Genomic DNA, 25523 nt, shown 5'->3' on the forward strand with positions numbered 1-25523 from the left:
GAACTGCATCAAGATAAAACATGCAGCCACGTGTCAATATCCACTTCTAATTTCCTGAAAAAAATGGAGCAAGAAACGAGTATCAAGGCCATACTCTTTCCTTATATTCCTAGCAAATCTCCTGATATATCACCTACGGAGTTTTGTGCTTTGGACTTATAAAAAGCGAATTGTTGAAAGTCGACCTGTAACCCTCCTTGGACCTTGGAAAGCTATACAAGAGAAATGGGATAAAATACCTCTTCCGCTACTACAAAAGGCTTTTAATCTTGAAAATTACGGTCAGAAAGATAGTGAAGAATAAGAGTTATCATATAGAACATTAAAACTCGAATATTTTAGTTAAACTACTTCTGTAAATAAAATGAAAATACCCTAAAAAGGGGGCGAATACCCTCTACAATTGACGTACCCTCCGAGCGTTATGGGTTTAGTCCTGAAAGTTCCTCAAAATGTCATGAATAAGTGATATTTTCTTGATTTTAATTAAAAAATGACTCTCTCATTTTGTACCTTAATTCCTTTTCATCCAATATGCATCCAAACCGATATCAGATACATTAAAAACTGGCAGAAACTTTCATGTACTATAATGGATATAGAAGGCAGCCTTCTATGTGGAATTTTCCAGCCGTAACGCTGAGAAGGACCTATTTCCTATGGCACTCCTGGCATACATAATGTTCCTGTAATTAATACTATTTCTGACATAGAATAGTTGTCGCATCGCTTTGGACAGCTTTAATTGCTGTAAACCCTTGCTACCATCTTGACCAAAGATAGCATAGGGTCTAAAAGATATATAATATGATAAATAAGATACTCAAGCCATGATAGTTATTTCCTGGTCAATGATATTTAAGTAGTATTGTTACATTTCGCTTCGCTTAAAATGTGGTGCTGAAGATCCTTTAATTCCGTTTGCATTACAGTAGGAGCAATGTCGTTCTGGATAATATCTATTCGTATATTTCTCCTAAAGAGTATGTTAACGCCTTCTAACATTCAAAATTACAGCGCCATCCACGCACAAAACATGACTTTCCTGCACATTTTAACTCAAAAGGGCAATTTTCCCAGAATGCCTATCAATTTCGTTTTGGCATTTTGCGTTGGTTCACTATAAAACGGCGTTTCACTTTTTCAAACTGTTGCCACCGCCTTGAATTATATTTAAATAAATTAAAAAACGAAGAATCTTCATGAATCTATGTATGTTTCTCGCACTGTAAAAACCAACGGTACCTAGTGACATCAAATTCTGAATAACGTAGTCCTCCACTCGAATACGGGCATCGGGAACACCAAATTTGGAATTTGTTTTATAATATATTTCCTATATCGCAAAACTTTAACGGCTTTTTCATTAACAAACTCAACGATTTCAAAGCGAGCAATGGCAACATTGCATGAAAAGAAAAGCATTTTTATCTCCAGCGCACGAAACTGTGTACCGGAAATTCTAAAAATATACTCTTTTAAGTTATGTAACAGACCTATTTAAGTGTAATTGAACTATTTTATTCACGCCATGAACTCATGAACTGTAACCGAACTATTTTATTTAAACGCCATCTCGTGGCGATATGAAAAAACGTCAGTCGACCTCCAGCCGCCATGATGATAGCTTACTATGTTATGTTATTCTCAATGTTTGATGTTCCATTTCGTTTATGTTTCATTTTTATGTATATTTCTTTTGTTTGTAACCGTTCCTGTGTGCTCTGTTAATAAATCCTTTTAAAGCTAGCCGGCATTTGTGTCTATTGAGGAACGGCTACATCACATTGGCGCCCAACTAAATTTGAATCCAAAATGGCGCAACAAAATGTTTAGAATTTCTGTTTGGCTTTAACAAGCTCTTACTCCCGAATTTAACTTTTAGTTGCTGGAGATCGGCTCAGTTTCTTTTCAGGTGTGGACTACTGGTCAAATATTCTGGAAACGAATTCTGTAATTAAAATTGTCATACCGTGCTGCTAGCACATCGAATCATCAACTGGACAATTTCAACGGAAAAGATAAGTTTCGTTTACATTATCGTTTAATCTGAGTTTAAAGTTCTTTTAAACTGATTATTTATTATAAGCTGCTTCTTAAAGCAAATGTAAATTCTTTATTGAAATCTCATTTATTGATACTACATAAGAGTATTAAACGAAAGCAAACGGCTTTCTGTTAACCAAACGTTATTTCTTGAATTGTAATTTGTTATTTTAAAATGTTAATGCGCATAGGAAATAATTTGTGAATAATATTGTTTCACTGAATACATGTTTTGATATTAAAGTTTGAATATATTCATGGACGTTGTTCATTAGAATTTATTAGTTTCGATTATGACATACAGCAGCAGATGTTTTGCCCCGGCGGAAATGTTTAGACTAGAGATGATTTATGTTGTGTTTACGTCAAATTTTTTATTATTTTTATTTCCTTTGAGTGATGTTGTTCGTTATTAAATGTTTTATTCTACATAAAATAAAATATTGTACTTGTTGATTTATCTTTCGACGAACATTTTGAGAAAATGATTATAGTATAATACTTTAAGAAAATACGATTGTTTTCCTTTAATGAATGTCTTGAAAATATTTCTTGAAGCGAAAGAAAATAATTATGAATAAAATCGAATGACTATTTAAATAAAGTAAAAGAGTTACTAAGTGTGTGTCGCTTAATCAGCTTAATATTTTGTTAAGATTAAGATTTCGAAGAATTCAGCTTAAATATAAAAGCTTGGTAAGACATTTATGTATGTTTTTGTATGTTTTGCTAAGTAGTAAACAATTTTTGAGCAATTTATTATATGTTATTTTCTTGATACAAGTTGAATTTATGAGTGCATTTTATGATATTTTTACGACTCCGAAATAATAAACTTTGTGAGTATTATTGTTTACATTTATAAATACTGTTTAATAGTGGTATATAAATGTACGAGTAACATTGTTTACATTCATACATGCTGTTTAATAGAGGTATATACTTAAAGGTATAATTATTAATTCTATAATACTGTATTGTGAATAAAATCGAAATAACAACAAATTCAACTTCATCTTTTCCCTCCCCCCTGACCTCTCATATAATTATGGCTTACCTTGCCAAAGCACGAAAAGAGGATTTAAAAACTCTCGCTGCAGAACTGAGTTTCACTGTAAACGACACTATGCGAGTAATAGATCTTAAAGATCTTATTGTCAATTCTGACACTTATGATGAGGCTTTTACCAGGAATCTTCTGGAAACTTTAATCGAAACTAGACAACAAAAACAACGTGAAAGCAACGATCTGGAGACACGTCAAAGAAAAGAACAAGGACTTTTATTAGAATTGGAACGTTTAAAATTAAACCTGGCAGCTGCTAGCTCAAACCCTAACTATGCCGCCTTTGCTTCAAATGCAGCTATTGGAACAAATAGCTAATCCCTAAATTTACAGGAACTGACATTGCAACCTACCTGAAAATTTTTTAAAGACAATGTGAGAAAGTTAATATAAAACAAATAGATTACATCATTCATCTCCTACCTCTTCTGCCTATAGACATTTCGCAAATTATTTTAAGAGAACCAAAAGACAAATTAGAAGATTATTCTTACATCAAGAACATTCTGCTACAAAGATTCAAATTAAATGCTGAATCATTTCGAATTAAACTTACTACACACCAAAAACACCCTGGGTCCTTATGGAAAGATTTTCCTTACGAATTAAACAATTATCTCGAAGAGTGGCTTCATAGTCTCGATGTTACAGACTTTGAATCACTCAAAGACTTGGTCCTGACGGATCAGCTTAAAAGAAGAGTCAGTAGTGACGTTAAGGAGCATTTTATTGATACTTGGGGAAAAACAAAGAGTTCATCTGAATTAGTACAGAAATTGGGTGATTATGAAGCTGCACGTGTTAAAAATACGAACTATAAAACTGAACTTCCTGGCAGGCGAAACTATTCTTACAAACCGACTAATCCATCCAAACACAAAGTAGAAAATCGAACAAGTGACATACAGGGAACTCATAAAACCTTTTTAAATCGTGGTCAGCAACAAACAGAAGGAACGCGACCTCCTTTAACATGCTATGGGTGCGGAAAAACTGGTTTTATCAAGTCTAAATGTCCAGACTGTAACCCCCCAAAGACTTCAAATTCATTAAATTTTGGCACTATCCAAATCCGATCCTGTTTATCTTCCACTCGGACTGCTGTATTTCCAATTAGTATTGGTGGTGTTTCCGGTACAGCTTTCGCCGACACTGGTGCTAGTCACTCAATTGCAAGTGAATCCCTCTATCATATTCTGCAGAAACAAGATGCAGTATTTGAAAAGACAACACTAGAGGTGTCTTTCGCTGATGGTTTGGTATCTGAAAAAGAGGTACTTCGCACCGAACAAATTATTCTTCTCGAAGGCAGAGAGTTCAAAACTCCGCTCCTTGTGTTGCCTGATGCCAAAAATAACTCGACTCTGTTAGGAACTGACTTTCTTCAAAAAGCTAAAATTGTTTTAAATCTTGCTGAAAATAAGTGGAACTTTTCTGATGAACCTCGAAGAAAATATAGCTTCGTGAAACCTCATCAATCCCAAGTACTGGAAGAAACCCCAGTTGTTGTAAACAACTGCCAACTACGAGAAAATGAAGGACAACAATTAACTACAGCCCAACGGCTTGCAACTGATGCTTTGCTTAACAAATATCACACTGTCTTCAAAGTAGGGGGAGAAGCCACTCCATTCATTGAACACCATATTAACACAAGAAACAGCCCCCCTGTTTCAGTCCCTCCATATCGGATGAGCCCAAGTAAGAAAGAACTGTTGAAAAAGGAACTTGATACCCTTCTAAAACAAGGTATCATAAAAGAATGTGAAAGCCCCTATGCCTCTCCTGTGGTTCTGATTCCCAAGGCAAATGGAAAAGTACGGTTATGCATTGATTATCGTAACCTAAATGCTCAAACCGTTCCAGACACTTATCCTTTGCCACGTATAGATGACCTGTTGAGTGAAGCAAAACCGACACCTTATATGTCAACTATTGATTTGAGATCCGGTTATCATCAGGTGAGAGTAGCTGAAGAAGATCAAAATAAGACTGCTTTTGTTTGCCCTTTTGGTACATATAAATTTACCCGAATGCCCTTCGGATTGAGAAACGCTCCTGCCACTTTTTCTAGATTGATAGATAGGTTCCGTTCTGGACTTAATAATGTGTTTGCTTTGGCATATTTAGATGATATCATCGTGCTGTCATCTAGCTTAGAAAAGCACCTTTCTGACTTAGAACAAGTTTTCCAACGTCTATCGTTATTCAAGCTCAATGCTAATTGTGAGAAGTGCCACTTCTGTTGTGAAAAAGTGAAATATTTAGGGCATTACATTACTAAGCATGGTATAGCTGTTGATCCACACAAGACTGCTGCCATTGCAGACATGCCATCGCCGAAAACTGTTAAGCAAGTGCAATCGTTCGTACAAACGTGTTCCTGGTATCGTCGATATATTCCAAATTTTTCTCAAATAGCCAAACCGTTAACGGATTTAACAAAGAAGAAAGCGCTGTGGAAGTGGGAAGCACAACAAGAAAATGCTTTCCAAGAGCTGAAATCCAAATTAATTAGCCCGCCGATTCTTAAGCAAGCTGATGGAACGAAGCCTTTTATCATTCGCACAGATGCTAGCAATGTAGCCATTGGAGCAGTGTTGCTACAAGGGGAGAAAAATGAAGAACACCCTATAGAATATGCCAGCCGCTTGCTGACTGCATCAGAACGAAACTATTCCACCATAGAAAAAGAAGCCTTAGCAGTAGTATGGGCACTCAACAAATTTAGAGGATATGTTGAAAGCCAGTCTATCACAATCACCTCCGACCACCAACCATTGAAATGGCTGATGTCTTTAAAGTCACCAACTGGTAGGCTCGCAAGATGGGCCTTACAAATCCAATCCTACAATCTGACTATCAATTACATTCCTGGACGATTGAACTTTATTGCTGATCTATTGTCTCGTCCTATTTGTGAACACTCAAGTACAGATTCTTGTCAAGTATGTGCTGTCTCTGTCGAAATCCCTACTATTAGCCCTGCAGAACTAAGACAATCACAGCTAGAAGATGATGATCTTCGGAAGATCATCGAAACTTTTGAGAGTCCAGAGAAAGAAGCAGACTGTGCGACTTGGACTGGAAGAGGCTACGTTATGAACAAAAGAGTTTTGTACCGATATTCCCCTGATTCAGAAGAGGAAGAAGCTCAACTAGTTATGCCTCAAAAAAGAAAAGCAGAAATCTTGAAAGAATATCATGATTCGCCAACGGCCGGTCACTATGGATCTGAAGGAACATTTTATCGAATAGCAAAAAGATACTACTGGGTTGGAATGAGAAAGGATATAGCAGAATATGTCAAAAGCTGTCTCGAATGCTGTCGTTATAAAGCCACTAATCAAAAGCCATCTGGTTTACTTCAAACTCCAGTCTATGCTCAACGTTTTGAGACCTTGTCAATTGATCTTTTCGGTCCCCTTCCTGAAACACCGTCTGGTGAAAAATGGATTTTTATTGTGCAGGACTGTGCTACGAAGTGGACAGAACTATTTGCTTTAAAGGAAGCCACGGCCAGAGAATGTGCCACTATTCTTTTGGAGGAAGTTGCCCTTCGATTTGGGTTACCCAAGAAAATAATAAGTGATAATGGTACCCAGTTTACTAGTGCTGTTATGCAACAACTATGCTATATCTTGAACATTGATCAAAGTCTTACTCCTGTCTATCACCCACAATCTAACCCAGTTGAAAGGAAGAATAGAGATCTGAAACCACGTTTAGCAATACTTGTTGGTAACGACCATCAGTCATAGAAGGATAAACTGCCATTAATAAGGTTTGCTTTGAATACAGCCAAATGTGATTCAACTGGACATACTGCTGCTTTTCTTCAATTTGCACGAGAGTTACGAACCTTAGATGATGTAAAGCATGATATAAAAGCCGTAATTGAGAACGATAATTTTGTTCCCGAAATTACTCCATATTTGAAACGTTTTGCAAGAAATGTACAACAGGTACGAGAAAGAGTCGAAATGCATCAAGATAAGCAGAAACGATATGCTGACAAAAAACGAAGAGAAACACCGAAATTCGTTCCTGGAGATAAAGTTTGGGTCACCCTCCATCCAATCAGCAAAGGTCCACTGAAGAAAACTGCTAAATTCATGCCCAAGAGAGATGGTCCTTATGTGATAGTGACTACAAGATCTCCAACCACTTATGATAATGCCGATCCTCATGAACCAGACAAAATTCTCGGCAAGTATCATGTTTCAGCCTTGAAACCATATCAAAATCGAAATAAGGAAAACTCAGCTCGTGTAATTCCAGTGGTTCCCTTAAAGAAAAGAGGACGCCCGAAACGTGTAATACCATCCGAATCTGCACCTGTTGCACAAGGTGCTGGTGACGCAAAATCTACTCCTCGTCAAACTGGAGCCCGTCCATCTGATTCTCCGCCCGCTGCACGAAGTAGACAAATGTCAGTTCCTGACTTCTTGCCGAGACGTCTACGAAGTCAGAGGGGGAGGATGTAACAGACCTATTTAAGTGTAATTGAACTATTTTATTCACGCCATGAACTCATGAACTGTAACCGAACTATTTTATTTAAACGCCATCTCGTGGCGATATGAAAAAACGTCAGTCGACCTCCAGCCGCCATGATGATAGCTTACTATGTTATGTTATTCTCAATGTTTGATGTTCCATTTCGTTTATGTTTCATTTTTATATATATTTCTTTTGTTTGTAACCGTTCCTGTGTGCTCTGTTAATAAATCCTTTTAAAGCTAGCCGGCATTTGTGTCTATTGAGGAACGGCTACATCACAGTTATTTTGTGATATTGCCGCTGAATTGAATTTTATGGTTTAAGTGAGAAGAACATGATATTTAATAAATAAAAGTAACACACAAAATGTTGAAAAAAAGTCCCTTTAGGCGTAATATAAAATCTGAAAGATTACAGATTTTTATTGCTTTTAATAATTTTTTCATTCTTTTTTTTTTTACAGATTGCAGTAGCAAAAATGAAAGATACCTTTTAAAGACCCAAAACTGCTTAAAGATAAATTATAAAAAAGCTTAATTTTAAATATTTTATATCTATATGTATATATTAGAGACACCAAATTTTAAATAATGTTTATAAATAAATTTTAATAATTAATTTTTAAAAAATTATTATTTTTTATTTTTATTTATTTTAAACAAATAAATTTTAAATAATTTAATTTTAAATTAATTTTAAATCTACTCGAATATGGGCATCTGTAAATCTAAATCTGGAATGTGGAATGTATTTTATTATCTATTTCATATTTTGTAAAACTTTACCGAATTTTTGATTAACAAACCCTACAACTTCAAAGCGAGCAATGGCAACATTGTACCAAGAGAAAAAAAAAACAGTTTTATCTCCAGCGCCCGAAACTAGATATTCTAAAATTATGCTCTTTTAAATTATTTTGTGATGCTGCTGTTGATTTGAATTTTATGGTTTGAGTGCGAAAAACGTGATATTTAATAAATTATAATAACACATAAAACGTTAAGAAAACTACCCTTTGGGCGTAATATAAATTCTGAAAGCTTCCAAATCTTTTGTTTTACACAAATGTGCTTAAAACTGCGATAACATAAATGAAAGACAGCTGTTAAACATCCGGAACTGCTTAACGTTAAAGTATAAAAACTATTAAGTACTTTATATCTATTATATTTAAATATTGTATAATTAATTATCTGTGGTTAATATTTTCATATATGAGCACGATTAGGATAGCATCGACTCCCCGCTGAGCCTACAAATCTCAGAAACGGCTTTTACAAAAATGAATTTTACAACAAAAAAAATCTAATGCTGATGTTTTATTTCAAAAACCATTATTTATTCCACCGTTATGGAAACAATCACAACTCTATTGTATAAAGTATATTTTAGCGTAGCACAAAAATTTGAATAAAACTCGAGAATCGTAATGAATAATTGATCTTTAGAGAGGAAGCTTTCTGTGTGCATTTTCATTGTTATGGAGATACAAAAGTACACGACCTGCATTTAAATAGATATGCACGTAAAACGAAAGAAAATAGACATCGGAAAAAACGCCACAGTTGCCAGCATTAAAAAGAAAGGAAATAATTGTTTGTTGTGTTTTATTGATTAGGGAGAAAAGCTGAGTTTTAAAATAATCTTTCATGCTGCGCATCAGATAACTCTTGTTTTGCTTTTATTGTATGGAATGTAATTCTAGTGTTATTATTTATTAAAAATGTAAAAGATTTTAGTTTTCTGTAAGGTTATGTTAAGAATTTTTGGTACTTTTCCGTTTTGCCGGCGCAAGCGATAAAGTCGCCAATAATGGTACAACCGATGCCAAACAGAATATTCTCGCTGGTAACCTTTTAAGCCTCATTTTCAAAACAAGTCGCAGCTTTTTCTTATCAGATTGATTGTTTCTTTCAATACTGGCATATAATTACATGGAATTTTTATCAGATAGTTCAGTTTTATGTCTAAGGCCATTTTCGGTAATTAAGTCAATCAGGATGCAATCACAGCGCTTAACCCGAAGCCGAAAATATAGAAAAGGTAAAGTCAAGGGTTAAATTCATCAATTCTAACGAGAATGCATTAGCGAAGTAAAGCACTGCAGTTTTACATAATTTCTGAGTAAGCTATTCGTACGAATTGAAATAGTTCTTGCATTTAAACTTGTGTTCCAAATTAAGATTTAACTTGAAATTAATGTAGATAATTACTGAGAGCATTAGATTTTTGTAGAGTAGTTTACGTGAGATGAGATCGCTTGGTGTCACGTGATATAAACCGGCGAATCAGGATGTTGAACCATGAAAGCATAGTAAATTCTTAAATTAATGTCTTTTTACAAATTTATTGTCTTTATTTATTGGCTTTTTATAAAATTTTAAGTGATATTAAAATGTTTATGCCTTCAAAAAAGGAATTCTTAGAACTAAAATGTTTTTAATATTTTTTATGTGTATACTGTATGTTGTCGCCAATAAAGTCTGCTTGGCGAGATTTGCGCCGGCGAAACGGAAAAGTACCGAATTTTTAGCTCCTTTTGTTAATGAAGAAAGTTTCGTAATCTGATAATTCTTGTTCGGAAACAAAATTAGCACATATTTAACAAATTACATGAGTTATTTCATGAACTTTTTCACGTCAATTTTTGAGATTGAATATACAGGCTACACGGAAATAAATTTAATCTTTATTTTATTAGGTGTGTTAATCCTTCTACAATTCGCATTTAAAATAAAATAAACAAGAGAAAAGTAAATAAATTTTGGCAATATACAATAAAAATGTATGTATTCCTCATTTATCAAAGTGATCGAAGTTTCAGAAGAAAACAAAGCCAGAATTACAAAATTGTGAAGATAAAATATTTTATACATTTATATGTAATATCTACATATATAAAGAAGAATGTTTGTGTGTTTGTTCGCGATTAACTAAATCAATACTAGAGCTATCGTCACAAAACTTTCTAGGTCCTGGAAAAGGTTGACTTCCACATTTTTTTCCCAAAAAAATGTAGTTAAAATCAGGAATAATCATTAAAAACTCTGAAAACGCTAATTGTCGCCCTCATTTTTCCGAATGGCAACAGTCTTGCATGCCGGAGATAAAAATCCGCTTTATTTCGAGAAGTGTTGCCACTGCTCGCTTTCAAATCGTAGAGTTTCTTAATAAAAAATTTCGAAGTTCCACAATTAAATAAAAGTAGCGTTGCCAAACATTAAATACATTATTCCCGATTCCAAAAACTCGTGAGAAGCCATTTCGACTGTTCCCATTTTCGTATGACTTTAATCAGCCGAGATATCAATTAAAAAACTTTGAAAACACTCCTTTTTGCACTCATTTTCTCCGAGTGGCAACAGTCTCGCGCGTTGGAGATAAAGCTCTGCTTTATTTTGAAAGTGTTGCTACTACTCGCTTTCGAATTGTAGCGTCTGTCAATCAAAAAATTTGCAAGTTTTACGAAATCTATATATGTAAAGAAAAATGTGCGTTTGTTTGTTTGTTCGCGTTATTGATTTCTGATGAATTATGATCAATTTTTTGCCACATTAAATAGTCTAAAATTGAATACAGGTGAAATATTGGATGGAATTTGAGCTTTTACGACTATTTGATTAGAAAGACGAAAATCTTTAAAAACAGCGTCCCATTGTTGCTGACATAATAAGAGAGAATTAGTTTAAATATATGACGTATTTTTTGCATCGTTATTAGAGAAGGATTACAGCGGCATTGTTCTTTCTGTATGCAATCTAACTTAACCTGCTTCGGGTACTTCCGCTAGTATACAATAAAAACTAATGTATCTTTCATTTGTTAAAGCGATCAAAGTTCAGAATAAAACAAAGGCAGAATGACAAAAATTTAAAGATAAAATATTCTATATGTTTATTTATAGTATATATAAATATATATATGTGAAAAATGATCATGCAACTGTAACTCTGCCTGTATGACTTAACATTCATGCGCCATCTAGATGAGCGCGCAGACGAGATAATAACGATGACAAATGAAGACGCGTGATGTAACATTCTTTTTTTAATTTTAATTTATATAAATAAATCGTAATTTAGTAATAACTGGACAAACTAACCAATTCAAAATAAATCTTGAAATTTTTATATAGTGGCTTCCGAATGTGGTCGCACACTTTAGGAATTTGCAGAAGAAGAACTGTAACTCGGAACTGAATTCGAAAATAATGGCCAGTATTTTTTCGTATCATCTCCATGTGGTTTTGGATAAAATCGAGCTGCTTTTTCATTTTAATACAGGTTTATTTTTTTTTCTAAAATTTAAAATGTGAGGAAGCGTAGATAAAACACGCCAAAGTGATCGTACAACGAAACATTTTCGTAACATTTTGTAAATAAAATTATCCATCTGCCACTTTTTTATTTCTGCATTTTGGTGATGTTTAAAAAAATGTTTGGCTTTATTTTTTGCTTGTTTACATCATTATGTATTTTATTTAATTAAAAGATGGTTTGTAGTTTCAAGGAAACAATGAATGGCATTCAGAAACTGATCATTCTTCTCCGGCAAAGAGGACTCAAAGTGATTGAAGATTTATGGCTAGAAAATCTGTGAAAAATCCACGTTAGAGAGCTGTAAGATTTTTCTACAGGATTTACTGAAAATTTTTCTGCTTGGAACTGTTCGACAGGTACTCAAATCAGCTGGATTATATGGGCGCAATTCAGAAGTTTATGATGTTGTCATAAAATTCAAGACTCTATCGTTGCGTCATAAATGATCGTGTCATAAACCTTCAGAGCTAACTATTTATTTTGTTATTAGTTAGCAAAGATGTTCAGTCCTAAAATAATTCCATAAGACTGAGTTTTTAAAAGATCGTTATGCAATTCAATCCTTTATGGTTGTCTTAAAATTCAGGACTTTATTATTATTCGGTACTTTATGAAAAATGTGTTGTTGTGTCATAAAATTTTAGAACTATTTATTTATTTTCTTGTTACTTAAACGTTTTCAGTTTTAGAGACTTTAGGTATTTTTTGGAAGCAGGAGAAGTGAAAAATATGCAGCGTTTTCGTCGGGAATCAAACCGCTGACTTCTGAAATACTCGCCTAGCGTGCAGACCACCACACCACGAAGGCATGCCAAGAAGGCGGGAGAAATACCTTATACAGCTCTAAAAATCATTGCATATATGAATTTTATAAGACTGAACTTTTAAGAGATAGTTATAGAATTTAAGATTTTATATATTTATTTCAATAATAATGTTCACAACTATTTGAGAATTACAATAGAGTCTTGAATAATTATGTTCATTACATGCCAAGATGTAATTGTATAATCAGGAGATGAAGCTATTAGCCGTTTCTGCTCAATGGTAAAAATTCAGCAGTTTGGCTGAGCTATTAATCAAATGGTTAATTCCACATCTAATCATATTAAGTACTTAATACATTTATGCTTTCAGAAAATTGAAAGGCCTTGTTCAAAGCGTAAATCAGGCATAATTTTAATTCATTATTTAAAATATTTAAATTGGTTTTAGAATGAGCAATATGACTACATTTTTTTCTAATTCTAATGGCCGATTACAAAGACAGCTGTGGACAGAACAAGCAAAGATGAAAGAAAACAGCAAAACTAAAAAAGAGTTCGCAGTATAATTTATAAATCTATTTTGTGTCTCTCCTCCCAATATCTCTCCCAGGGTGATCTAGCGTTAAGTTCAGGGCAACGACCCAGATGTGAAACATCCATTTCCTGATGAAGGTTACACAATTTATAAATTGGGATTGGGATAATGTTCGTTCGATGCAAGTGTTTTAAAAGGCAATCATGGCCATTAACAAGATGAAAGACACCAACATATTTCTTTCTGGGCCTTAGAGGAGTTTAAAAATCTCTGTTAATCCATACTTTATATAACGATAAATGGTAACATCTTTCCAAAAATCTTCTCTAAAGTAATTTTGATTACTCTTTTGGTAGTGTGAAAAGGGATGTGGTTGTTATTTATTTGGAAAATATTGGCCCTTTCTCAGCCATAAAATCTGCCCCATTATTTCTACGAAGGCCACAGTGTTATGGTATCCATTGTACAGCAACTGTTTTGCCCTCTTGATTGTAAATTCAGTTTATATAAAAGCAACGAAAGTACAGATATGTTTAATATCAACGAAATGAATATATTGAATTTATAGCTCATTAATTTTTATCTTAATTAACAATAAAATTTACAATTACCTGTCTTAGGACTACGGTCAGATATATGTTAACAGCAAAAATTGTTCATTTTCTTAGCAAATCTGTCTGATTCTTCACATGTTTAGTAGAGAAACTAACTAGCCACTAGTTCATTCTAGGTTCAGCCCTCAACAAATGTAAATAAACTAAACTCAGTGGAGCAACAGCCCTGGTGGACCACGGCCAGCAGTGCACCGAAGTCTGCTTTCTTGACCATGGGCCCCGGGGGGGCGTAAGCATATGCCCTGAACATGTGGTCAGCTTGTCGCAGGACCCCCCAATGTTTAGTTCCCAAGCGAACTTGCTACTCATTTTATCGACCCAAGGATGGAAATCAAGGGATGAAAGGCTCAATCAACCTTGCCCCGCCCGCATATCGAACCCCGTACCTGTGGTTCTACTGTGTGATGAGCTAGCCACTGCGCCACCGAACCTCGCAGATGTAAATATATGAAGTAAAATTTCCAAATAATGCCTCAAATTTTAATGTAAAGATGGAAGGATTTCCACAAGAAAAGCATTATTAACCACGGGTTAACAAGAGATATTGTGGTAAAAACAATTATGCTGTCTGCAATTAACATTGCGAAGAAAGAATTCGTTTAAATTTCACTGAAACTTTGGCAGACGAGAACAACATTCTTCTTTGACAATACTTCCGCCATTACAATCAACATCTTAAAAAAACACTACAGTCTAAATTCTTCAGATGTTTTGCATTATGACATTTTCATTTCTCTAAGATGAGCGCATCGTTAGAAAAGCAATGTAATTGTAATGCAGATGTTATGAAAACAAATTTCAATAATGTTATGCAAAGCGTTTCTGGGAAAGTCTTCAAAAACAGTCTAGAAAGTTAGCTGCATGTGCTTGACATATGTGCGATCGCAGGTGTTTTTTAAATGCCTTCATGCAAGCAAAATCGTCAGAATCGTATTTAGACCTTCTTAAAAGCCCTAAAGCAATGCTACATAACTCTCTAAAGCTCGCAAGTCATGTAGAAATATACTACTATCCTTCTACCGTGAGAAGTTTTATTACAGATATCTCTTTAATTACCGAAATTGCAATTTAACCGAATAGCTGTTGAATGAAGATACAAAGGCTTTTCGCGCATATTTTAGACGATTTTGATTTGTAAAATAGTCTTCTTCTTCGAATTCTTTTTAAATGCAATAATATTTCTGAAAGTATAAATTATCGTCTGTTACTTGACAGTTTCGTTTTCATGCCAAATGCTGCTTTTAACCCTTTCCGGAACGCTACCTTTTAAAGATGGAGTTTTGATAATTAAAAAAAAAAAAAAAAGTTGGCAGTCTAATTAGGCGTAGAGTAAGAGATCACAAGTAAAATTTTGTGAAGATGGCACTTATCGTTTAATTCTGTGGGTGTGCCCAAAGTGATTGAATAGAACTTCGAAAAGAGTGCTGAAACGAGCATTACTGTCAATGAACTGACCGATGAAAAGCGGAGAAACAAAACATACAGACTCTCAGTTGTCCTAGATTATCCGTGAGCCCGGTCTGGGCACACCTAGGATTCGCCGTTTGATTTTAAACAAGATTTCAAGGTAAAAATTTAAAACTAATGTAGAATAAGGTGATTAGCATACAACCAAAAAAATAACATAGAAATATCTTTTCAAACAATTCCTTTTATACCCTAAAAAATCTGGAAGATTTGTTTGAAAAATGAGGTCTTAAAAAACTAAACATGGCTAAAATATATGGACTGGTTTGTGTTGAACTGCCATCTACTATAAATAAAGAAGGTTCAGAGTAACCTATAAATCCTTTTTCATTCAATTTTTTTGTGCGTACACAAGGAAATTTTTAGGTGTGTCCAGACCGGATACACTGTGACGCAAAGGGTTAAAGAAATAATGGATGGAAGGCTATGTTTCTGCTGTTTTCTAAGAAAATTATTCGTATCTAGTTATTGGAAAACATTGTGGAAGCCATTGCCTTTCGATACCGCTTCATAAATCATACATTATTTAAGTATCTAGAGTAATAATGAATGACTTTGCAAATCCAATATTTTTCTTACGATAGGTGATGCTGTTAACAACAAAGGAAAAAAACATCAAAGTTTAGCTTCAAATGGGAAAATTGTTCGAAATGCGTATCCAAGTAAAAAGCGGAATGTTTCGAATGTAGCAAAAGCAAGATCTTTAATGTTAAAAAAAATCCGCCAAGTCAAAGAACAGACGCAAAATCATTATAATGTTCAGTTTCAACTGTGTACAAAGTGATTAATGCTGATTTTAATCTTAAAGAATAAAAAAAACATAATATACATTGTCTTTCTAAGCGACATATCGTGAAACTCAGGACGCGCTGCAGAGTTCTTTATGAGAAACATTTATTCGGACAAAAATGGAACAATGTTGTCACAACAAACGAATCTTGGGCGTACTTAAATGACTGCAATAAAACGAGGCCCATTTATTATCACCAAAGAGAAGAACGAATCTTAAAACATGGTTCAAGGAATCTAAAGAAAGTTTTTTTCTGAGTGATTTATGATTGCTTATGGTTTCCCCTATAATGGCAAATTAAAAATAAAGAGAGTGGAGAAAAATGTCAAGATAAACTCCAAATATTATCAAAATCATATTCTATACCCAGTTTTCAAATATGAAATACCTTCTCTTAACACACAGTGTAATCATTCAGTAGAAATTAAACGTTGACCTACAACCTCCTTAGACTTGCTATTAGAGAAAAATGGTATAAAATACGTCTTCCGATACTAAAAAAAGCTTTATTGTCTTGGAAATTACAATTATAAAAATAGTGAAGGATAAGGGTTATCACAATCAGCAAAAAGTTTAACTTCTCAGAAGATGCAAGTAAAAGAGAAACTACTCATATTCATATAAAATTGCTTCATAAATCATACATTATTTAAGTATCTACAGTAATAATGAATGACTTGCAAATCCAATATTTTTCTTTTCATGAAATAAACTATAATGTAACCCACATAATTATAGCCAATTGAAATATTCTTTTGTTTTCTCTTTTGTAACGAAGATACCAATTTTTATTTAGAGAATCCAAATATATTCTAAAAAGACTTCTTCAATTTACTTAGCATTTTCATTATTGTTTTTCAGTTATTCCCGGGATTACTTTTCATTAATTAATTTGTTACTTTAAACCTCCATTAGTAAATTAAATTTCTTGTGTTTTCGTTTGAATTTATTACATTTCAGTGTTACTTGAAAAATGATATTACTTATCCACCTTCATCGTCATTATCATTTCTACGTTTTGCTTAATATCAAGTTAAAAAAGAAAGAAAAGTTTCTAATAAAAATATGGGTATTTATGCAAATTATTTTCCTCCGTAAGAATTGAAAAATTTAAGATTTTAACCTATTTTCTGAAAGCACACTAGTTACGTAAAGGGCACTTAAATGAATTAACACCGTAAAGAATGTTTTTGCTTAATACAAGTAAACATTTTGGGCTCCTAATAAAGATTATATTTAGATATTAATAGAGTTTCAAGTTACAGTAAACGAGATTACGATAATACGTTTAGTCATTTAGTACGTTCAAGATTGTTATAACAAAAAAAGGGGAAAGAAAAATAAAATCTGAAAATTATCAGATATTATATACATTTCGAGAGCATTGAGGCTAAAAATATTTAAAAACAGCATAGCTTTAGAATTTTCCACAGACAGTCTCCCTCGCTGGAGACGAAAATGTTTCTTTTTTTTTTTCTTTTTCTTTTTTTTTTTTTTTTTTTTTTTTGTAAAGTGTTGCCATTGTTCACTTTGAAGTCGTTGAGCTTTTCAATGAAAAATTCATTAAAATTTTACAAAATATAAAATAAATAATAAAACAAATTCGAAATTCAAAATTCGGGCTTCCAGGTACACACTTGCGTTATTCAAAATTTGATGGTTCCAAATACCATAGTTTTTTCACCGTGCGAAAAACATGCATAAATTCATGTAGATTCTTCATTATTTAGTTTCTTTAAATATAATGCGTAGCAGTAATATTTGGTGGCAACAATCTGAAAAATGATACAGCCGCTTATAGTGATTCCACACAAAATGCCGTTTCGAGAATAATAGACTTTCTGCGGTAACGCACATTTGCGCTAAAAAGTATTTCTGGTACGTTTAACTAAACCCATGTTGTTTGAAAAGTGATTTTACGTATGTTTACTAATTTTCAAGGAACTAATTTTCTTTCAATGTTAATTCAGATATGAAATGAGTGGAAAAAATTGTGTGTGGTCTTGATTTCCTTTTAAATTTATATTACTTTTAATTTTTATATTCCAGAAAATGAATCGAATAGAATTCTTGTTTAATGTTTTATCTTATTTTCAATAATTCATTTTTGCATAAGTTTTCTAAATTTTAAAAAGGGGGACTGTACTTTTTTGCAGATGAGTTTAGTAAGTTTCTTAAAAATTCAAGCAAGTGGATTTCTTAAGCTCAAAACTAAACAATTGAAATTAAATTTATTTTATGTAAATTAGAACTTAACTTCCAAGAAAACTTCGGCATTTTTTTTCTTTTTTTATTTATTTATATATTTTCATTATTTCATGCTGCCATATTTCATAAATAAAAAAATATTCTATTTTTTTAACTATTATAATATTCTATTTTTTAACGCCATGAATTTAATTTTCTAATCATCTTGGAACAAAAAGAAATAATTTTAAATTTGGAAAAATAATGTTTATGGTTTCGAATAAAGTCTTTTAAAACAAAATGGAGTTTGTTCTTGTCTGCGATATCTCTCAGCTCGAACTGAACAAAATGAAGCTATAAAATTGGCCGCCATTTTGAAAATTATGTTCCAACTCTAATTTTGGAGTAACTTATTACCTAAAATCTGATTCGCAACCCAAAAATATTTCATGATAACTGCAGGAATCTTATTCAAAAATAAATCAAATTAAAAGTTTTTCCGTTCTTGACGTTTTTCTTTCTCCTTTCCTAACCAAACGAAATGAAGACAAGAACTCAAATTAGAATAAACATCAATAATAAATTTTTACCATTTTATGTAAAAACGACGTATTAGCGAGAGGATAAATTCTATGTACTAATGAATATTTTGATTCTTTCTTAAATATTCGCTTTAACTTTTTTTTAAAACTATTTTTGTTGAATATATGTATATCGGGATCAACTTCCTCTAGATTTTTCTCAAACAGTAGAACTGCAGTTACAAATATTTTGTCTTTAATAAATTCTTCTTAATAATCACTGTTTTTAGAAGAAATAACTTACAATAATATTAGTGGCTCAAAATCTAGGCTGTAATTAAATTTATATTATATATTTATTAATATTTAAAGTCTTACGGGAATCAAAAGATTCAGATGCTGATGTTTCTAGAAAACGTTTCTTTCAACTAGAATTCTTAATCAAACTTTACCTTTCTGAAATGTTTTAAAACGTAGATTGGAATCGTTAAAAGTATAAATACGCATTTTTAGTTATAAAGCTAATTTACGTTTTTAACTTTGATTAAAAATCTGCTACTTGAACAGATTTTAGAATTTTTGCAGAAGTTAAAATACATACGTTTATGTATTTACTAGTATTCTTATCAGTTTATTAACAGTTTTTGAAACAATAAAGCTATCTATACTACTAAATTATTTATTTTTGTGTCTTAAAATATTTAAAACTATGCCCACTTATTGAAACCTGGTTCTGCTTTAAATTTCGTATCTGCAGTTCTAACATTTAAAACTGCTTATTCCAATATCTACTCCCACGCTGTAAAAAGAACAGGCAGACGACTTTTCAGTTTCATATACTTTGCTCACAGCCCTTTTGTTTTACAGTTGTTATTTCATTTACTTGTTCATTTTATTAATGCGATTTTGCATTATCTATAGTTTTATATTTTATTTATATTTAATTTTCGTCTTACTTTGCGTTGGTGGAACTGTACATAAAGCTCTTATCACCAATTTAATTTTGCTTTCTTTTATTTCGGTCACTTATATAGGTACACATTTGTAAGATTATTATACTCAAATTATGACAAAGTAATAGAAAACAGCTAACATTATTAACTAAACGTTGCTGAATTTTTCAAGAAATTATTTTTAATTAAAAGAATTCAACAAGAAGCATTTTAATTTAATTACTGATATATGCAATATATTAAATAAGAAATATTTTAAGCTAAATTTTAAAATTTACTATTTTAAGCTAAATATCATATATGCATTCATTTTGCGGTTTACAGAAAAAGGCTTTTATTAGTCTAAAGGGGCAATTTGCCCATAAGAACTATTAATTTCGTTCTGGTATTTTGCGTTGATTCACTATAAACGGCGAATCACTTTTTAAATTGTTGCCACCAAATATTAGAACCCTGTATTATATTTAAAGAAATTAAATAATGAAGAATCTGCATATACAGTGTCTCAAAAAAGTGATGGGGCACTTGTGCTTTACAAAAGGAAACTGCAATAAAATAAATTTAAAAAACATGTAAAATTTTTTGTGGGTGTGTTTCATACTTAAATTTAGTAACAATTATTACATAACATACATTTTCTCAAAATATTAAAATATTAATTTAATAAAAATACAATTGTTTAGAACGGAGCAGAAAATGGCTCACTTAAGTGATGAGACACTTACTTTTCCATCAAGTATTTATCCAAAAATTTTACTTTTTAAAAGGTTTTAATATTTTGTTGGATTTCCTTTTACTTTTAAAATATGATTTAATCTTCTTGGGATGGATTCGACTAATTTTTTTGTGATTTCTGGAGTGATTTTACTCCATTCTTCTTGAAGCACCGATTTTAATTGTTGTTTTGAAGAAATGGTGTGTTTGCGAATTCTTGATTCCAATTCTTGCCAAATATTCTCTATGGGGTTTAATTGTGGAGATTGTGGGGGTGTTTTTATTATTTCAGGACAGTTATACAGCAGCCAGAGTCTAACGTTCAAAGCACTGTGCTTGGGGTCATTGTCCTGGTAGAATTTAAAATCGTTATGAAGGTTCAATTTTCGTGCTGAAGATTTCAAATTTTGATTTAAAATGTCAATATACTTGTACTGATCCATTATACTGTCAATAAAAACAAGATTACCAACTCCAGCGGACGACTTACACCCCCATACCATAACTCCTTCTCCACCATGTTTTACTGTTGGCACCAAGTTCTGTTTGCGAAATTCTTCCCTGGGTTTTCTCCACACAAAGATTCTACCGTCAGAACCAAATATATTAAATTTACTCTTATCAGCAAATTTAACTTCATTCCAGTAATCAGAATTCTTATTTATGTTGGATTTTGCGAAAGCCAGTCTGAGTTTTCTATTCTTTTCACTTACGAAGAATTTTTTCCTGGCTGCTCTACCGTGATATCCAGTAGATCGAATTACTCTTCTAATAGTCTCAGAATTAACAATTACTCCATATAATGCTTGTAAATCAGCAGCAACTTTAGGAGCACTCATTCTTGGATTTTTTTTAAATATTTCGAACGATAATTCGCTTTATTCCATTGGATAGCTTTGATGGTCGGCCAGGTCTTCTTTTATCCTGAATCATATGATTCTTTTTATATCGTTTAATGATATTGAAAACTGTTGAATGACTGAAGTTAACCGTTTCAGTAGTTTCTCTAATAGATTTTCCACGTTCAATATGCATAACTAATTTTTGAATTCCAGGCAAAGTTTCTTTTCGTTTAGCATTCATGGCTGCACAGAGCTAAAAAACACAAAAATTCCAAAACAAACTGGAGAGAAATACTGCAGACGATTTTATAAATTATTGGCAATTGCTTTTGAGTAAAAATAAATACCCCAAAAGATATTTTTATTGCTTACTTCAGACGATTTTTATTGCATAGTACGTAGTGTCCCATCACTTAAGTGAGCCATTTTCTGCTCCGTTCTAAACAATTGTATTTTTATTAAATTAATATTTTAATATTTTGAGAAAATGTATGTTATGTAATAATTGTTACTAAATTTAAGTATGAAACACACCCACAAAAAATTTTCCATGTTTTTAAATTTATTTTATTGCAGTTTCCTTTTGTAAAGCACAAGTGTCCCATCACTTTTTTGAGACACTGTATGTATATATGTTTCTTGCACTGTGATAAAACAACGACACCTAGAACCATCAAATTTTGAAAAACTTAATGAACTGAATATGGGCATCTGGAAGCCCTAATTTGGAATGTGGAATTTGTTTTATTATCATTTCCCATTTTTTAACACTTTAACAAATTTTTGATTAACAAACTCCACGATTTCAAAGCGAGAAATGGCAACACTGTACGAAAAAAAAAACTTTTTTATCTCCAGTGAGCGAGACTGTGTATCGGAAATTCTAATGATATGCTCATTTTAAAATTATTTTACGATATTTCAGTTGAATTGAATTTTATGGTTTAAGTGCGAAGAACGTGATATTTAATAAATAAAGGTAACACACAAAACGTTAAAAAAAGCCGCTTTGGACGTAATATAAAATCTGAAAACTTTCAGATTTTTTTTATATAATTATAATAACACTTTTATGTCTGAGTGAACTTTCTCATAAAAAGTTTTATTATCAATAACCGTCGATTTTAAAACTCTTTAAATTTGTTTTCTTTTACCAACGCAATTTCATTAAAAAAGTAAGAATGACAATTTAAAAGTTTTTAACGTTACTTCTAGATATAATTTAATGTAACCATGAACGTTTCGTTTGTCTAAGATAGTGAAAAACCAAGATTTTTGACTACTCGGCTGGTCTCATCCTGTGTTTCTTAATATTTTCACCTCTAAACTTTTTCGTCACATAAGAAGAAAAATATATTAGTGAAATGCATTTATTTACATGGTAAGTGATTTCTTTCACATAAGCATGTACATTAAAAATGTCGAGCTCATTAATATGGACCATTCTAAATAGTTAATTTCTACAGAATTAGGATAAATTACGAATTACAGGCTACAAACGCAATCAAATGTCAGTAAATTAAAAATGATAAAATTAGAAAACAAATGATTGGAGAATTAAAAATTCGATGTTGAGATAAACGTTTAGAATTTATTTCGAATTCTACGTTTGAATACCCACTTCGAGTTAGAGAAATTCCAGCGTACTCTACTGAAATTATATTCTGTGTAATTCCTAATAATAAATAAAATAAAAATTAAATTATGATTTATGCGATATTAATAATACACGAAGTGTGAAATGGAACCTGATAATAATAAATTTTCAAATAGCGCAAAAATAAATTCTTTCACTCACGAGTTCTTTCACCTAGTACGTATTTCTTCCTGAATTCATAGCAATTTCGCAAATTTTCGATGGCTAAAAATTATTTCCACAATTAAACATATTAAATTTTGCAGCTAATTTCATGAGCCATACTGTAGGTATTAAATTATATACATAGAACTACTTTAATATAATTAAAATAATTGTTAGAATAAATTAGTGTCACTTTTGCATAATGAAACATGGCAACTCAAAAACAAACGAGCGTCAAACGATACATATTGACGAGAATGAATCGCCTATGTTGTTTTCAGATGCAGAAGTCTTAAAAAGAAGATTTAGTGTTAACGTTGTACTTGTGTTTTATTCTTTTCAGCACGTCACTTTCTTTTACGAAATACAGTCTTGATAATATTGCCTAATTGGTCAGCCTGAAGCTATTTAAACTTATAAATAAATTTCTTGTGAGTTCTTTTTCTTTAATACTTCGATTTAAATGTTTGTAAAGACTGTTATTTTTGATTTGTATTCTATTTGAGTTAAGCAAACTCTCTAACTTGTTAAATAAAGATTTCGTAGTTATTCTAACTTATGATTCTTTAATAAAACTGTGCTAAATAGGAGATAGTGTTCTCAAACGCCTTAACTGTGTTAAATCTACGACATATCGATATTATTTATGCAAAACACGTCAACATTTTTAACTGATTTGCTTGAACTAAAACTGAACCTCGTCATGATCATCTCGATTATGGTTCAGTTTTTAATTCAGCATAATTGATTAAATAAATTTGACTTACTTTGTATAAAACATTGCATTAAACATTGTAACGACACTAAATTTAATAAGCGAAATTTCTTAAAATTTGAGCTCTTGACGAAATTTAAAAAAAAAAAAAAAAAAAAAAAAAAAAAAAACCTACACTTGTTTTTCTGAATTCACATTTGATCTTTAAAAACTCACCTATAGTTTATTACTGTTATTTTATTGCATTTTTGATGAAATTAAAATGCTTTTGTAACCAGTGAATTATTCTCAGTTTTAGCAAAATTACAGTTTATGACTTCAAAACTGTTTATTATAACACAGCTCAAATTGTAGCATAACTAACGATACTCACAATACATATATGCACCTGAATGTACATTTATTTTCACCCTTCTAAGCAATTATTTTAACGGTAAAATTTTAATTATTTAATTTTACCGTTTTATTTTTCAACTTTCGATAACTTACATTTTTTTTTTTTTTTTCTTTTTTTTAAGTTTTTCTATCTAATGAGATTTATATTAGAAAATATTCTTTTCCCACACAAGTGCAAAGCTACGGTTACTGAACATTTCGAAAGAGTTAAACTTTTAAAAAGAAATCTTCTCACCTGTGACAGAGCGCAGACAAATCGTCGATAGTGGAGCACCTCCACGGCAGACGACGGACTCTCTCGGACAGCCGCCGAGCTCTCAACTCCCCTCTGCTTCTCTCTGCAAACCCGCGAACAAGATCAAGGACTGCGCCCTCGTACGGCGCAACATTCTCTCCGCCCCCGGTGGCGCCCCTGCCGACCAATGGCGAAGATGGTCCTCGCCCCCGAATTGAATTAAACATTGAGCCCCCATCCATTTTCTCTTTTGGCAAGGGTGGTCCTGGCCTGTAAACGGTCCAATCACGAGAGCTTTCCTTCCTTTGAGCTGTTTTTTTACAATCACTTAAGCCCCGGGCCTATACTGCACTTTAGGTAGCTAGCCTGGGAACGAAGGTGGGATCTTCTGCAGAATATGCTTAGCTATTTTGGGGGGTATACACCTTATGTTGCCCCATAGTGCGAAGTTGTGGTCAGCAGAAATTCGGCTCACTGTACCTAAATATGTTCTGCTGATTGGATATACTATTCAACCCTTACAACTCCTGGATAGTTTTTGTTGAAACCCTCGGTTATTCACATGCGTGCAAACTTTCATTTGGCCCCAAATGTATCGCACTGAAAGAACAGGAATCTCAGTCATTGTGATTTAAATAAACAACACATGGATGTACACCAAAATGTGCTTTTTAACATCACATCGTGCACGATGCTCTAAATTTATCGGCTCAAAGCGGAAACCTTGGATTATCATATTGGATATGTTTAAAAGTTATTTTATTCCTTCCTTTAATACATTGTTTAGAGTTCTACAACGAGCAAAACCAATGGATAATGACCTAAAAGGATATATTATAAGTATTAACTCCCAGTGGTTTTCTCGAAGTCCTTGCAGAAAGATTACGTAGCTAATAATGAACAAATTGTTCATCGTCTATCTATCGTAAATATTCGAGACATATTTATAATATATTTTAGATATCTTAGATTTTAAGTATTTAAATCGGCATAATAGATCTCAATATTTTTGCATTCGTAGCCATCAGACCATAACTCTTAAGTAAAAATAT

General features: G+C 32.3%; 1 protein-coding gene across 1 annotated transcript in view; it reads right to left on the bottom strand.

Annotated features, from left to right (window-relative positions):
• Nucleotides 1-24625, bottom strand: part of VAChT (Vesicular acetylcholine transporter) — a 98259-nt gene extending 73634 nt beyond the window's left edge. The window contains exon 1 of the mRNA XM_035353262.2: nt 24472-24625. The gene's annotated coding sequence lies outside the window, so the exon portion shown is untranslated. The remainder of the gene's footprint in view (nt 1-24471) is intronic.
• Between the last annotated feature and the right edge of the window lie 898 nt (nt 24626-25523).

This window comes from Stegodyphus dumicola, chromosome 11, assembly GCF_044657685.1.
Source record: "Stegodyphus dumicola isolate Sdum_Otavi_A_Nest chromosome 11, ASM4465768v1".
Classification (NCBI taxonomy): domain Eukaryota; kingdom Metazoa; phylum Arthropoda; class Arachnida; order Araneae; family Eresidae; genus Stegodyphus; species Stegodyphus dumicola.